General features: G+C 40.4%; 1 long non-coding RNA gene across 1 annotated transcript; it reads right to left on the bottom strand.

Moving 5' to 3' along the window:
* Nucleotides 1-1,321: 1,321 nt before the first annotated feature.
* LOC139081347 (uncharacterized) lies at nt 1,322-15,731 on the bottom strand. Its single transcript, XR_011536426.1, has 2 exons — nt 15,615-15,731; nt 1,322-3,141 (listed from the first exon to the last, which is right to left on the bottom strand). It is a non-coding gene; the product is annotated as an uncharacterized lncRNA (long non-coding RNA).
* Between the last annotated feature and the right edge of the window lie 994 nt (nt 15,732-16,725).

Genomic DNA, 16,725 nt, shown 5'->3' with positions numbered 1-16,725 from the left:
ATAACTCAATAAAAAAATAAATAAATCGAAATACCTTTCAGTTTCTTTGAGACAAGAAACTAAAGGCAGACAAATCTACGTTTAGTAATCAACTTTTAATATTTTATCCTATGTGTAAATGACCTAGACACCCAATAAAATGTTATTATTTAACTTAACTTAGTAAAGCTATAAAGTTTGTTCCCAAAAAGATTTGGAAGGTGTTTTTTAAGTATATAGACCATAAAACATAATTATTGTACTTAAAAATTCTTACTAGTTTTAGCAATTATGTTTCAGTTGCTCTTAAAAACTTCATGTGACATTAAAGCAGTTAAGCATCATCTTAAGTTGTTTTAAGTACATACATTGTGACACATAATTATTATTAAAAAGTTTCTCCAAAAACATTTCTTCTTTTACATTTATTCAGTTTACCTGTTCTCATCAATTATATTTAGATCATCTATGAAAACCTCATGAGACATTAAACAAAATCAGCTATTATTCCAAGTTATTACTCTTGTTGACAAATTTTGTAACAGAGATAACATGAGCTCCTTTGACCACTAAACCCAAGCTGTATGTTTGCATCATATCCGATGCTGAGAACTCTGAGGACATGCCTACTTTAAATCAAACCAGAAAAATTAAAGAGGCTTTTACTTACCAAAGATCATTTTATATCATGTTAAATAACTTTGTCTTTTAGAAACTCTGCACATTAGTCAAAGACTGCATTCCATTATGAAAGATTTTGAATCCTCTCTTTTTAATGGTGACACTTAAGGTGGATTCATCTGCAACAGAGGTTCCCCAGAATGGCCATTACGATTCCAAATTGTCTCAAAAGTTTACTTATTTTCTCTTGTTTAATTTTAGATCAGGAATTTGTAGGGAGTTGAAGTGTCGAATCTCAACGAGAGGAGAGAGAAGCAGCAGCTTTGGCTTTGGCTGCTGGCATGTTTAATTTTTTTTTGGAGGCCATAAAGTATTTCTGATTTCATATAGAAGCCTCAAAAGATTAAAACAGGCTTCCTGTTGTCGTAGTTGACTTTTCCCAAATTGCATACATCAGTTTGGGTAAACTGAAGTTGCCTCATTTTGGCCATTTTAAAGAGAGATCTCCCTTAACATGTTTAATTAACATAGCCTGAAGGGTGGATTTATATGCTCTTACAATATCAGGCAGGGGAGACGTTCCCCAGTGAAACAGAATGTTTATCCTCACAACATAATCTATAATACAATCAGGCAAAAGAGATACAATTATTTTACATAAATCCCATTTAAATATGCCAATTTTTACAAACCTTTATCTTAATTTTTCCAACTTTTATGCTTTTAATTATAACGTATATTAGAATTCCATTAACAAGTTTTGGTATTATAATATTATGTGGGGAAAGCATTCCCAGCTAGACACAACATTTATCCCCCCAAAAATATTCAGGCAAAGTTGACATAACCTCTTCATATAATATTAGCTTAAACACTTTAATCTATAAAGTCTTACCAACTTTAGCAGCCTAACTGTTGCCCCAAACAATTGTTGGTCAGGTTTCTCAGTGTGATTTTTGGGTCCTGACCTTTTAAATTTTTTAAACTGAAATGAATAGAACAGGCCTGTTTGATGTCCTTTAATGCTGGGGGGGCGGCCAATCAGGGATCTTTTTAGTCCATCCAACCTTAGGCAGTGTTTTAGTAAAAGCTTTCATTTTAACTTTATTTATGTCTGTTCTACTGATCGCATTTCCCTTTTTTTAATAACTAGTTAAGGATTTCCATCTTGTTGGGATGAGTTCTGTGACTCTGCCCTTTCTGATTTCTCTTTGTTTTTTTCCCCCCTTTGATATTTGTCTTATTTACCTTAACTTTATTATTTTTTATTTTTTTTTATTAACTTTATTTATTATCGCTTTTGCCAAGCGGTGCCATATCCGCACCCGGGATACAGAGCGGCAAACCCCGGGCTGCTGAGAAGCGGAACATGTGAACTTAACCCCTGTGCCACCGGGCCGGCCCCATGCCACCTCTTTTATAAGGCAAATAAAAGCTGTCTCCTTGCAGTTCCCTCTTTATCCTACCACTGATCCCACCAAAGTACCAGCATTCTCTGCCCTCTTTTTTCTTACAAGGGACCAAGCTTCCCGGCACCTAAGTCTCTAGAGCCCACTCTTTCTCAGGGAATTTTCTCTTAAAATTATCTCCATTTCCACTTCATCAGCTAATGCTTGATCTTTACTGGATCATTCACAACTAGATACAATGTAACTTAATTTCAACTTTGAAAAAAAGGTCTCCCTTAACCTCACATTGCCCTTCTATTCCATGTCTCACTCCAATATTTAGTAAAATTCTTTGTAAAATTGTCTACATACTCCCCTCCAAATGCTCTGTTAGTCACCTCCAATCAGATGACTATCCCCACCACTGCATTGGAACAGCTCTTCGCACGGCCACCGATTACCTACATTTTCACAATCTAAGTCAATTCTCACTACTAATCCTACTCAGCTTCTCAGCAGCACTCAAGAGACCTGACCACACGCTCCCAGAGATTGTTCTGCTCTGGACCTTACAGTAACCACCGTTGAATTGCTTCAGTTCCACTGACTATTCCTTCCCAGTTTCCCTTCCTGAAGACCTAGCCAAACTTCCAAACGGCTGAGAGCCCTAAACTTAGCTCTTGGTCATCTTCTCCCTCACCTGGTGATCATATCCAGTTCCATGGTTTCACACACCATCTGTACCCTGGCTACTCTCAATTTTTATTTCCAGTAGTGAATTCTTTCCTGAGTTCCAGACTCCTATGTCCTCTTGGTTATCTAGCAGAATCTCAAACATGACATGGGTAAATCAGAACTGCTTCTTTTCCTCCCTCCCCTCCCCAATCTGGCTCCACTTGCACACTTCTGAACTTCAGTACGTGGAAACTCTGGTCTTCAGTTTTTCAAGCCAAAATTCCTGGAGTCTTCTTTGACTGCTCTCTTTCCCTTACATTCTCCATCCAATCAGTAGATGAAGTCTTGATGGCTCTAACTCCAATTTACGTCAGGACCACAAAGGATGTAGGGATCATCAGGGGCCATCTTGGAGGATGCCTTCCCTAGGCAGCGAGTCTGTTGTTCACAACTGATTTCTTGGTGCCAACCACAGTGCCTGGAACATAGAAGAGTACCCGTTAACATGTGCTGACTGGCTAATTATTTACATCTCTGAGGATACTCGTGTTGTGAAGGATAGAGTTTGGCAAACACTCACTGAAACACGTTTATCTCCTTTGCTAGGATGAGTTCCTTCAGAACGAGTATTCTTTCCCATTCTAAACTGTATTCCTAGAACCTAGCACAGTGTCTGGCACACAGTAGGTGCTCAGTATATGAATAAATGAATAAAGTAATAATGAATCATGAGTGAGTGACTATATATATAACCAAACCTATGGGTACAACAGAATCATTTTTTAAACTTTATTGGAATATAATTTACATACCTTAAAATTTACTCATTTAAAGTGTTCTATTAAATATTTATATTAAATTGACTGAGTTGCACAGCCATCATCAGTCAAGAGTTAGAAAATATCCGTCACCTGCATGAGATCCCTGGTGCCACTTGTAGTTAAACCCTGTCCTCACTCTCTGCCCTAGGCAAAAACTAATTTGTCTCTAATTTTCTTTTCCTCAAAAATTCATATTAATGGAATCATATCAATGGCTTATTTGGTTGATCTTTGATATAGCACGTATAAGTAGTTCTTTTGTTTTTTATTTTATTGATTTTACTGTTTAATAGTATTCCATTATATGGCTATAGCACATTTTGTTGATTCATTTACCAGTTGATGGACATTTGGGTTGCTTTCCTTTTTAGTTATTGTTAATATGATCCTATATACATTCATGTGGAAATCTTGGATTGAACATATATGTATTTTCTTTTCTCTCAGGTAGTGGAATTGCTCATCATATGGTAATTTTATGTGTAAAATTTTAAGACACTGGATTGTTTATCTTTATTATTGAGTTTAAGAGGATTGTTTTTCGTATGTTTTGGAAACAAGTCCCTCATCAGGGACATGATTTGCAAATATTTTCTCCTGAACTATGGCTTTTCATTTTCTTAATTGTGCCTTTTAAAGTGAAAAAATATATATTGATTATTTTTCTTTCATGGATTGTCATTTGGGTGTCTTATTTAAGAAATCTTTACCTAATCCAAGCTTGTGATGATTTTTCCCTGTGAATTAATTTTTGAGTGTGGTCTGAGGTAAGGGTGTAAATCCATCATTTTGCAAGTGGACATCCAATTGTCCAAGCACCATTTAACTAGCTCTCTAGCACCTTTGTTGAAAATCAATTACCACAAATTTATGGGCTTACTTGTGGATTCCCAATTTTGTTATGGTCATCTATATGTCTACCCTATTCAAAAGTTATACTGCCGTGATTAAAATATCTTTATAGTAAGTTTTGAAATCAAGAAGTAAAAGTCTTCCAACTTGACTCTTTTCCAAATTATTTCAGCTATCCTGGATCTTTTGCATTTCCATGTAAATTTTAGAATCAACTTGTCAATTTTTACAAAGAAAAAAAGCCTACTGTAATTTTTATAGGGATTGTGTTTAATCTATAGATCAATTTGGGGATTATTGACATCTTGATATTACATTTACTGATCCATGAACACAGTACATTTCTCCCTTTCTTTAGGTGTTCTTTAACTTCCCTTAACAACATTTTGTAGTTTTCAGTGTAAAAGTATTGCACTTCATTTATTAAATTATTCCTACATATTTTAGTTTTTTAATAGTATTGTAAATGGAATGATTCTCTTAATTTCATTTTGGGATTGTTCATTGCTAGTACATGGGAAAACAATTGATTTGTGTTTACTGATCGTGTATCTTACCACCTTGCTTAACTCTTTTATTAGTTCTAATAGTTTTCTGTGGGTTCCTTATGATTTTCTCTATACACAACACTATTGTCTATGAATACAGTCTGCTTCACTTCTCCTTTGGAGTTGTGTTAACAGTAATAATCCAAACTTTAGGATTGCACTCATCCATGAATGATGTGTGCCCTCCATCACCTTGAAAACATGACTCAGTTATTTCTTATAGCTCCCGGGGCAGCCTCATACATACTCATGAGTAGTGCTCTTGTGTACTGACAACCCTGGTCAGATCCTGGGAAGCCAGGGAAGGGAAGGCTGACAGCAGTCACTCTGGCCAGTCTTTTCTGGGAATGTTTATATCCAAGTCAGGAGTGCAGACCATACACTATTAAGGAACAAACTAAAAGTAAAATTAAGAAAACAGTTCCTTTTACAATGGCATCAAATAAAATAAGATACTTAAGAACAAATTTGACAAGAGAAGTGCAAGATTGTATACTAAAGAAAAACTACAAAATATTGTTGAAAGAAATTAACCGAGACTTAAATAAATGGAAAGAGATCTCATGTTCATGGATCAGAAGGCTTAATATTGTTAAGATGGCAATATTTCCCAAATTGATCTACAAATTCACTTCAATCCCTATCAAACTCCCAGCTGCCTTTATTTAAGAAATTTACAGGCTGATTCTAAAATCCACATATAAATTCAAAGAGATCCAGAATAGCCAAAATAACAAATTTGGATAACTCACACTTACTGTTTAAAAATTTACTATAAAGCTACAGTAATCAAGACTGTGGGGTACTAGCGTAGATAAATGGAATAGACCTGAGAGTCTAGAAATAAACCCCTACATCTATGGTCAATTGATTTTGCACAAGCATGCCAAGATAATTCAAAGAGGACTGGGACAACTGGATATCCATATTCAAAAGAATGAATTTTGACCCCTTCCTCACACCATACATAAAAATCAACTCAAAATGAATCATAGACCTAAATGTAAGTGCTAAAAATATAAACTATTAGAAAAAAAAAGACAGCAGTAAATCTTTATGATTTGGCATTACATAAAGACTTAGATATCATACCAAAAGCACAAGCCACAGAAAAATATGACAAATTGGACTTCATCACAATGAAAAACTTTGGTGCTGGCCCCGCGGCAGAGTGGTTAAGTTTGTATGCTCTAATTCAGCAGCCCAGGGTTTCACCGGTTGGATCCTGGGCGCTGACATGGCATTGCTCATCAAGTCATGCTGAGGTGGCATCCCGCATAGCAGAGCCAGAAGGACCTACAACTAGAATATACAACTATGTGTACTGAGGGGCTTTGGGGAGGAGGAGGAGGAGGAGAATGAGCAGAAGAAGAAGAAGAGGAGGAGGACGAGGAGGAGAAGAAGAAGAGAAGAAGATTGGCAACAGATGTTAGGTCAGGTGCCAACATTTAAAAAAAAAATGTTTTTGCTCAAGAAAGTGAGACAACCCACAAAACGAGAGAAAATATTTGGAAGTCATGTATCACATAAGGGACGTGTCTCCAGAATACATGAGGAACACTTACAACTCAACAATAAAAAGACAGAGAAACCATTCAAAATGGACAAAGGATTTGAATAGACATTTCCCCTAAAGAAAGTCTACAAATAGCCAATAAGCACATTAAAAGGTGCTAAACATCATTACTCACTAGAGAAATACAAATCAAAATCACAATGAGATACCATATCACACCCACTAGGATACTACAAGCAAAAAGACAGATAATAATACGTGTTGACAATGACGGAGACGAAATTAGAGCCCTCATACATTGCTGTTGGGAATGTAAAATTGTAGAAAAAGTGCAGCCAGTTTGGAAAGCGGAAAGAACATCTTGCTAAGTGGTATGCCCTCAGTAATGGGAGCTTCTAAAAAGTATCAACTCAGGAAAACCTGCCTCATTACTCCTGACTGTTGAAGATACAACAACCCTGAATTCAGTGAGTCACAGACTACAGAAGGCAGAGGCACAAAGCACCACCAAGCTGCAATGAGCACATGGTAATGTCACCTGGGGATCTTGATATGCAGATTTTTGCTCCATATGACTGAGTGGAGCCTGAAATCCTGCCTCCTTAATCTGCCCCCCAGGTGATGCAGATGCTTCTGGTCCACAACCACTGGTGGACAACAGAGTGGAGGAAAGAAGTCAGACTGGTGACAATCGACTCCAGAATAAGCCATTTTATGTCCTTCCAGGGGGAGAGGCAGGTGCAGTCAAGAAAAAGCAGCCAGAGCAGGCCCTGGGCTTCCTCCAGGCAGATGTTCCATGCATCCTGTGGTTCTTCAGAAGGCAGGGATTTAATCAAGCGGCCCTGGCCAGAGTCCCTTGCGTATTTGGCTCCTTCCTTCTTTTAGATTCACCTAAGGTATGATAATGAATAGCATAGCACTAGTCATTGTGTGCGGGAAGATGTCTGTGTGCGACATTGGGCAGAGGGTGGAATTTGAGGTGGGAGGGTGGCTGGCTTATGCCCTCCACTGCGATGTGCTTTCCCCAGGTGCCAGTAAGAAGAGTGAGATCGCTCCTTCAAGATGTTGTGGGTATGTCTCGGGGAGGAGGGGCACTGCTCCCAGTCTAGGTCTTCTGCCAGATCCAAGGCCCAATCTGGGGGTGCCCTGCTGGCTCTTGGTTCTCTCAGCCCTAAGGCCCTCACTTCCCATCTAGCCAGGCGTAGGCCACCCAGTTAAGCCCCGCAGGAGGAGTTGCAGGGCCTGAGTGGCTGGGACCTCTTGCCCCACACCACCTGTCCTGGGGCACAGCCGTGGCTTTTGGCCCTTGCATTTCCTTCAAGTATAGGCCGTGATCTGTGCAAGCAGGTGGCACTTGGCACTACTCTTACTGCGGTGCTAACTGGACCATGGAGGACAGGGGATTTTTCTAGGACCACAGCCATCTTCACGGCTCTATTCATACTCACCACCTTGCTCATCCTCTATGCATTCCTCCGGTGCATCTCGCACAGTGCCGACGAAGATTGAAGGTAGAACAAGGCCTCTGCTTCATGGGTCCCCACGCCTAGGACATCACCTCATGTCCTGTGCAGGGACTCCGAGACCCTTTTCTGATCCCACAGCTCTCTCCAGACCCCATGTCCCACTCCCCTTGACCTGAAGCCCTCTCCCTATTCTGAAAACCCTCCCCAAACCCTGCAACTCTCCCTCTATCATGCACTCTTCGTTTGGTGCCCTCTGCCCTTATCCACTCGCCTTCTTGCCAAAAGGAAGCTGTGGTGATCTTGATTCTCCTGCATGTCTCTTCCTGCCCAAGGCCCCATGACCCCTGCTCACACCAGGCCAGTGACAGTTCCTGTGTGGGTGCCCCTGCCCTGGGGCCAGTTTGGGTCTGAGAAGCAGGCAACTGAAAGACAGTGGGGGTACTTTCAGTGGCCGATGGGTGTCCAGCATCCTGTTCCCCTGTAGAAAGTCCATGTCACTCTAGGATCTTCCTGACATCAGATGCCTTTTTGTCTCCTAAGGATAGGGGTACACAGGACTGAGCAAGCCAGGCCCTTAATATTCCTAGGTGGCTCGATTCTGCAAACCATAAAGCAAATAATAACAATCTGACATGTCACTTCTGTTCCCTGAGTTTCCTTGAATTATGTTGAATCCCACAGAGAGGCCCCTGGCATTGGGGTCAGGCACTTCCTTGGAGAGTAAAGGGTACACCATGGATGAGCCTGTGGACATGGAGTAATAGAGGCTGTGATGAAGGTGGACCCTGAATACATGGTTGAACATAGAGTTCAGCCCAGATTCTCCTGGAGAGGTCAAGGGCATTCAGGCAGCAGTGGAAACAGCCCCGGCCATAGGGTATTGAAGGCTGACTCAAAACCCAACTTGGAAGCTGCCCCAGCTTTTCTGTGATTCTATTTGGCTATTTTCATCCCTCTTACCTTGCCCCTAATGTTTCTTTCTCCTACTTCACGCAGCACTAGGGAATGGTGATTCCCTTTCAAACCCTGACTGGATTTGGGGTGGTCTACACAGCTGATAGGTGTTCTACTCTCTTTGGGAAGATTAAAAAGAAAATTATGGAAACTGGCAGCCAGGTTCCTGCTTGCTGGGAGTGAAATTTCCATGAAAACATTCTTTATCATCCTAGAGAAATTTAACTGTGGAAAGCATCTCAAATAATAGCATTCCCTGTTTGCTTCTGTAAGGGAATATTACATTTTTCAAATGTAATTTCTGTAGATGCTTTCTTGCCCCTTGGGATGAGTGCACCATCTCAAATGGGCCATATTAATGAGCATTTGTAGGGCGGTACAGATGTAGGATGTTGAGAGCTGGAGTTTTGGACTCACGCAGACTTGAGTTCTATTGCCAGGTCAGCATGTGACTGGGCTAGTTACATCCCTGAGCATCTGTGATTTCTTCTGTAAAGTGGAATAACAGTATCAACCTCATTGAGAGGATTACATGAAACACCCTATTTAAACTGCTAAACAGTCTTGTATATAGTAAATCCTCAAGTAGAACTTTTAGTTACTTTAAGGGATGTATGGCTGGGGTGACAAATCAGAGGACAGGAAAAGAATAGGTTGGCCTTTGGGAAGGGCCTAGAAGGCAGGAGTCAGAGTAGATCAAGGATCTAAGCCCCAGAAAGCAGCCATGTGGGGGAAGCAATCTCAGGAGGGCAGGACTGTCACTAGACCCATTTGACAAATAGGGAGACTGAGTCACCAAGAGCTTAGGTACCTTGACCATGATCACACAACAAGTAACTAGCGGAGACAACTACACTTAAATGAGTTGTGTTGAAAACAATGGTGATGAATATTTAAAACATATTTCCTAATTATTTTCTTACAGTTTGCTATTATAGGTTATTACATCTATCGTATCTGCATGGTAGAAATACTATGCAATTGTGTGCTACTGAACATCTTTTCCCAACAGTGACCTCATATCTACAGCTTTAAGTTGGCCACAATGGAAATTGGCAAATGCTGAAAATCAGGACTTTTTTGGGGGGTAGTTGTTAAATATTTATCAGTACACCACTGAGAAGAAGTGAGAGGAGGGGCCATATAAAAGCACTATTTTTGGTCTAGAGTTAATAGTGGTGGAAAGAAAGGGAAGGGTATAGAAGAACTCCTGTCTGGCTTTGGTGAGCACACGAATGGTGGAACACAGGAGGAGCAGTGTGGGAGAGAGGGATAAAGGCGAAGATGTTGGTTGTGTTCTTGATCCAAAGGCCGAGCCTGAGGTGTGAAAGGGCACAGTCAAAGGGAACTTCCCAGTGGACAGAATGCTTTGGGAGCCCAGAAGAGTGGCTTATAGTTGCCCGTGTGTGGCCTGGGATAGAGGACAAGAGGCTGGGGAGCCCCACCAATTAAGGGACACCAAAGAGGTAGGAGGAGATCCATACAGACAGTGGACAGGCAGGTCAGGAAGAGAGCTCCAGGTGGTCACAGAGGACATTGCTGCCAAGGGACAGAATAGGACAGGGACTGACACATGTTTACTGGAGCTCTCCTCGTGAGGGCACTGGTGATCTTGGCAAGGGCTGTTTCTGTGGAGCAGTGAGAACATGAGCCAGAATGCAATGGACTGAGGAGCAAACAGGGAGAAGAAACTCTGAGCAAGCAGAAGACAGGAGAGAGAGAAAATACATACAGCCCACACAGGAAGATATATGACAGTGAAAAAATTGAGCAGAAACAGCAAGAGGACGATATAAGATAGAATGATTTTTGCTGGAAGGGCCTCAGGGAGATTGGAAGAGCTGAGAGCCAGGGCACGGAGGGCTAGGAATTGTGCAATCCTCACCACAATCAATTTTAGAACACTTACATTGCCGTAAAAGAAACTCCATGCCCAGTATCTAATCATTCCCCATTCCCTCTTTCTCCTAGCTCCTCACAACCACTAATCTGCATTCTGTCTCTATGGACTTGTCTATTTCGGGACATTTCCTATAAATGGAATCATACAACATGTGGTCTTATGTGTCTGGCTTCTTTCACTTAGCATATGTGTTTAAGGTTCATCCATGTTATGGCATGGATCAGGACTTCATTCCTTTTTATGGCTGAATTATATTCCATTGTATGGATACACTACATTTTGTTTATCCGTTCATCCACTGATGGACATTTGGGTTGTTTCTACTTTGGGGATATTATGAATAATACTTCTCTGAAAATTGGTATACGAGTTTTTGTGTGGATGTATATTGTCATTTCTCTGACATAAGGGTGAAGCTCAGAAATGCATGCATCTTCCTCTGTGTGGATACACCTGTGCCTGTAGGCTTGTGTGAACCGTAGAGTGATTACAGCTCTCCAAGTAGGAGAGGCATGAGAAACCAAAGGAACTATAAGTGATGTGAGAGCCGTTCACAGTTTCACTGTACTAAATGCAGTTTACGATCTGTTTGTGGTTCTTTGCACCATTAGGATATATTCCAAGAGGGGTGTACAATTAAATACTATGTTTCAAATTCACCTAAAATAATTATTCTCTGTGCAGTTATGCTTCCAATTGATAAACAGTATGGTTCATTTTTCTCAGCTTTTTTATTATTAGCAATTGCCTTTTATTAAATTTAGATTTGTTTTTTAATCGTGTAAGACATTTACATGGTTCCAAATCAAAACTATAAAGCAAGGTGCATACAGAAAGATTTCGCTTCCATTCTTATCTTCTCCCTCCTGCGCCCCGATTCCCCGTTTAGCTAACTGGATTACTTGTCTGTCTTCAACCAAGAGTTTGGGGGGATGTTTTTGCTTGGGTCGGGCCAGAGGAACATGGTTCCCACAGATTTTAATCATTAGTCTTGTCTGGATGTATTTGAAAGCTATTCATTCAAGTATTGTTCATCTTTATCGGGTAAATTTTTCCTGTGCTTGACGGCCTGTTCGGACACAGCTTTAGTCTCTAGATCTCTGTATCTATTTAAATTTATATGTCTTTAGTCAAAGCTCAGAAGAGATACCTATTTGCATGCCCCAGGAAGCGGTGGGTTTCGGTTTGTTGCATGACTGCCTATGGGAAGTAGTGAAAGATGGGCTATCACTGCATTCAAAACTCGGCAATCAACAAGGCCAGTGCAACTGATCCATGTGATCAACTGGTTTGAATGTGTGCATGTGTGTGTGTGCATATGTGTGTCTGTGTATGTGTTGTGTGTAGCGGCTAGAGGGCTCACGGTAGAAGGATAAGTTTGGTCTTTCAAAAGAATTTTTTTGCATTGTAAGGAAGATGCACACAGGCTTTCTGATGTCACCTGCTCTCAAGCAGAGCCTGTACAATTCTGTAAGGCTTTATATGAGGAGATGGTTTTCTCAAGTTTCCTGTCTGTCACAGAAGCAGATTCCCCTGTCCCTGTTGCACGGGGAGGCTTCTGGGTAGTGGTTGAGAAGTATCCCTACCGTAAGAACAGACACAGCTTGTGCCAACATATTCACGGCAAAGTGCTTTTAAGATAGATTGGTTAATCAAGTTGTCCTCTGGAATCCGCAGTGTGATGAGTGAAAGTTTTAGAACCCTTTTAATGACTTTTCCCTACTGTCCCATACACATTTCTGGTGCCGACTGGGCAGGACATGGGTTGTCCCACATGGTTAGAGTCTCAGGCACGTTTTTATCAAGATTATCACATACCATAAATTCATCCTTTTAAAGTATACAATTCAAAGTGGCTTTTAGTATCTTCCCAAGATTTTGGAACCATCACCACTATCTAATTCCAGAACACTTTCATCATCCGGCATTCACTCTATGAATTTCACCAAAATGTTTCTATAACCCAAGATCTCAAAGATTTTCTCCTATTTTTTTTCTACAAATATTATAGTTTTAGGTCTTGTAGCTAAGTCTACCTTCAGTTTTGAGGTATGGGTTCAGGTTCATTTAATTTTTTTGGAAATAGATGTACAATTATTCTAGCACCGTTTGGATTGCTTTTGGAACTAGGTAGAGGTCCTGGTCGCACAACTAAATGCCACCGAATTACTCACTTTGAAAGAGTTAATTTTATTATGTAAATTTTACCTCACTAATATTTTTAAATGTCAGCAAGAAGTTTTTGTAGACATTGAAAAGCTGATTCTAAAATGTAGAATTAAGAATGCCTTTTTTGTAAATAAAATTTTATTAAAACACAGCAATGCCTCTTCATTTACTTGTTATCGATGGCTGGTTTTGCACTACAACAGCAGAGTTGCATAGTTGTGACAGAAACTGTATGACCCACAAACCTAACAAAACACGAAAAGATTGCCAACTCCTGCTATATAGTAAGTCTGGAAATTAGGTTGTATGAGACCTCCAATACTACTATTCTTTTTTCAATTTTTTTTTGATTATTCTAGTTCTTTGTCTTTCCATAAAGGATCCTTCATTCTACATTTTAGAATCAGCCTTTTAATGTCTACAAAAGCTTCTTGCCAGAATTAAAAAAAATTGAGGTAAAATTTATATAATAAAATTAACCCTTTGAAAGTGAATAATTCAGTGGCATTTAGTTGTGCAAGCAGGACCTCTACCTAGTTCCAAAGTATTTTCATCACCCCAAAAGGGAAACTCTTACCCAATAAGCAGTTTCTCTCCATTCCTCCCTACTCCAAGCCCCTGGCAACTACTGATCTGCATTCTGTCTCTATGGGGTTATCTAGTCTTCATATTTCATACAAATGAATCATACAATATGTGACCTTTTGAACTTTGCTATCTGGCTTCTTTCACTTGCTGTAATGTATTTGAGATCCATCCGTGTTGTAGCACGTACGAGACTTCATTCCTTTTTATGGCTGAATAATATTCCATCATACATATATGCCACAATTTGTTTATTCATTCATTCATTGATGGACATTAGGGCTGTTTCCACCTTCTGGCTATTGTGAATAGTGCTGCTATAAACGTGCGTGTCATGTACTTGTTGGAATATCTGTTTTCAACTCTTTGGGGTATGTACCTAGGAATGGAACTGAGAGAGCAAACAGTAATTCTATGCTTAGCTTTTTGAGGAACTGCCAAATTGTTTCCTTCCTGCCGGAATTCTGATTGGGATTGTGATGAACCCACAGAATATTGTGAGGGTAATTAACATCTTAACAATATTGAGTCTTCTGATCCATGAAAACAGTATATCCTTCTAGGGTTTCATTTCATGTTTTTTGGTTCTATTGTAAATGACATTGATTTTTTCCCCAATTTTCAATTTTTACAGCAATGATAGTTTCTATATTGTCTTTGTGTCCAGTGACATTGCTAAACTCAGGAATTTTCTAAGTAGACATCAATGTTATCTGCTAATGGAAACGGTTTTATTTTTTTTTTCCTTTTCCTATCTATATATCTTTTATTTCTTGCTCTTGCTGTGTTACATTAGCCTAGATTTCCTTATTTTTATATGGTTTGAAAGAGTTTACATAAAATGGACATCCTGGCCTTTTCCCAGTCTTAGAGGGAAATCATTTAGTCTTTTACCATGAAACATGATGTTAGCTGTAGGGTTATTTTTTTGGTATTTGAATCGAGGAGCAAAAGCCGTATGGAGTTCCACGCCGAAGTCACTCACATAGAAACAAATAACCTAAGTAAATTAATAGCATATTCAACATAGCAGTGAGTTAAATAGACAAACAAGCTATCTTAGTCTGTTTGGATGACTATAAGAAAATGCCACAGACTGGGTGGCTTATAAACAATAAAAATTTATTTCTCACAGCTCTGGAGGCTGGAAGCCTGAGGTCAGGGTGCCAGCATGGTGGGGTGAAGGCCCGCTTCTGGGTCATAGACTTCTCATTGTATCTCACACGGTGGAAGGGGCTAGGGCTCTCTCTGGAGCCCCTTTTACAAAACGCTAATCCCATTCATGAGTGCTCCACCTCATGACTTAAGCACATCCCAAAGGTCCCATTTTTTAATCCTATCACAGCACACATTCGGATTTCAACACATGAATTTAGGAGGAACACAAACCTTTATACCAGAGCACAGGCTGTGTTCAATGAATGAAAATAAGATTTAACATTAGAAAATACTTCTATGTGTCATTCCTTGCATTAATAAATTCACAGAGAAAAAACCTTTGATCACATCAATGTGTATAGAAAAACCCTTTGAAAGATATTCATCACAAATTCATGGAAAAAACTATTAGCAAAATAAGATGAGAAGGGAATTTCCCTTTCCTCAAACTGGCAGCAAACTTACTGAAAGTTGAAATGTTAGAAGCATTCTTGTCAGGGACACGTCATAGATATGTGCTATTACCTCTACTTTTTGAAGATGCACTGAAATAACAGCCAGTGCTATGGATACGCAAACAAATAAGAAATAATTGATATTTGGTGTTACAACATGATCATCTATCTAGCACATTCAAAGGAATGGGGACATGGAACTGTCAATGAATAAAACACTTCAGGAAAATAGTGGATGGAAGATCACCACAGCAAAATCAAGACACTTCCCATGCCAAAGCAATAACTATTTAGAACATACAGGAAATCTCCCTATTCACAACTGCAAAAAAAAATTAAATTTACCTAAGGAGAAACATTGCAAAAATAGAAAAGGTCTTTATGGAGGCAATTATACAAGTTTACTGATAGATTCAGGTTAAAGAGTTCCCAAATAAATAGAGCAGTATACCATATACATAGACGGGAAGAGAATACTGTGAAAAGGCCAATTCTCCTTTTCCACAGACTTACAGATTTAGTACCTTAAGTTTAGCTGCTAAGATGGCAGTCCATCTTGGGCTTCTGCCTTCTGTTCCCAAAATCAACCCTGGAAAACTATAGAAAGGATAACAAAAATTTTAAAAGTATCAACAATAAAATCTAAACAACAAAACAAGAGAAAGCCCTGGGGGAGACTGAAGACTCCAGTGAGCCTGTAGTTGTGCACGGGGTGGGGGCATGGGGAGCACCAGGAAGTTGGGCGGGGCTGGAGGCTACAAAGATGCCGATGACAGGATGGGTAGGAGGGAAGGTTTCAAACTTCTGCTCCTGCTTCACTGCACACATCTGAAGCAGGGCTTCAGGCCACACAGGCCAGTGGCCCAGGGGCAAAACCAGGACAGCGGGAAAGATGGGTCGATTGAGGCATTTGCCTCCAGAGTCTGTGATAATAACCACATGAAACCAGCTTAGTGGGTGAGGACTGGCCTTTCAAAAGATACTTATTTTAATAGTATTTAAAGAAGAGACTAGAATTAGAATAGCGAGGATCAGAGCAAATCACATAAAGAGAAGGTATTTCATCAAATAAGCATACACACATATAGTCTACATATAGCTATAAAGACATAATAGGAACATACGTGCATATACACGTGCCTAGGTGCATACTCACGTGGCATGTCCACACACGCGTCTAGAAGCACATATAAGCTACAAACCTGTTCTAGATGTAGATACAGGGCTCCTGCAGTGGGCAGAGATGTACAATGTATTTCTTACTAGGAAGGAGGATAAATGAGTGAAAATCCCTGCACTGAGCACGCAATAGGAGGTCGCCATAAACCCGGAGGAGCATCTTGAAGCCCCCGCAGCTGCTCAGCCTCGTCAGCACAAACGCGATCCCGAAAAGAAATGGCTTGCAGAGTCCGGCTCGCTGGTGCCGAGACCCCACGGGAAGGGGGCTTCTCCTGTGAACCCCTCGGCCCTGGGCGCCGCAGCCCCCATCCAGCCCTTCCCCGGGATGGCAGCCCTTCTCAGCCAGGGTGGACGAGGACCCTCCCGAGGGAGGCCGGAGGGCTGCTCCCGCCCCAGAGCACAGGCCCACAGAAGCCCCGTGCCCCTCCTGTGCGCTCTGGGGGACCCCGGGCAGGG

This window comes from Equus przewalskii, unplaced genomic scaffold, assembly GCF_037783145.1.
Source record: "Equus przewalskii isolate Varuska unplaced genomic scaffold, EquPr2 contig_6882, whole genome shotgun sequence".
Taxonomy (NCBI): domain Eukaryota; kingdom Metazoa; phylum Chordata; class Mammalia; order Perissodactyla; family Equidae; genus Equus; species Equus przewalskii.
Note: the sequence above shows the minus strand (reverse complement) of the source record. Positions and strands in the feature narration are given on the sequence as shown.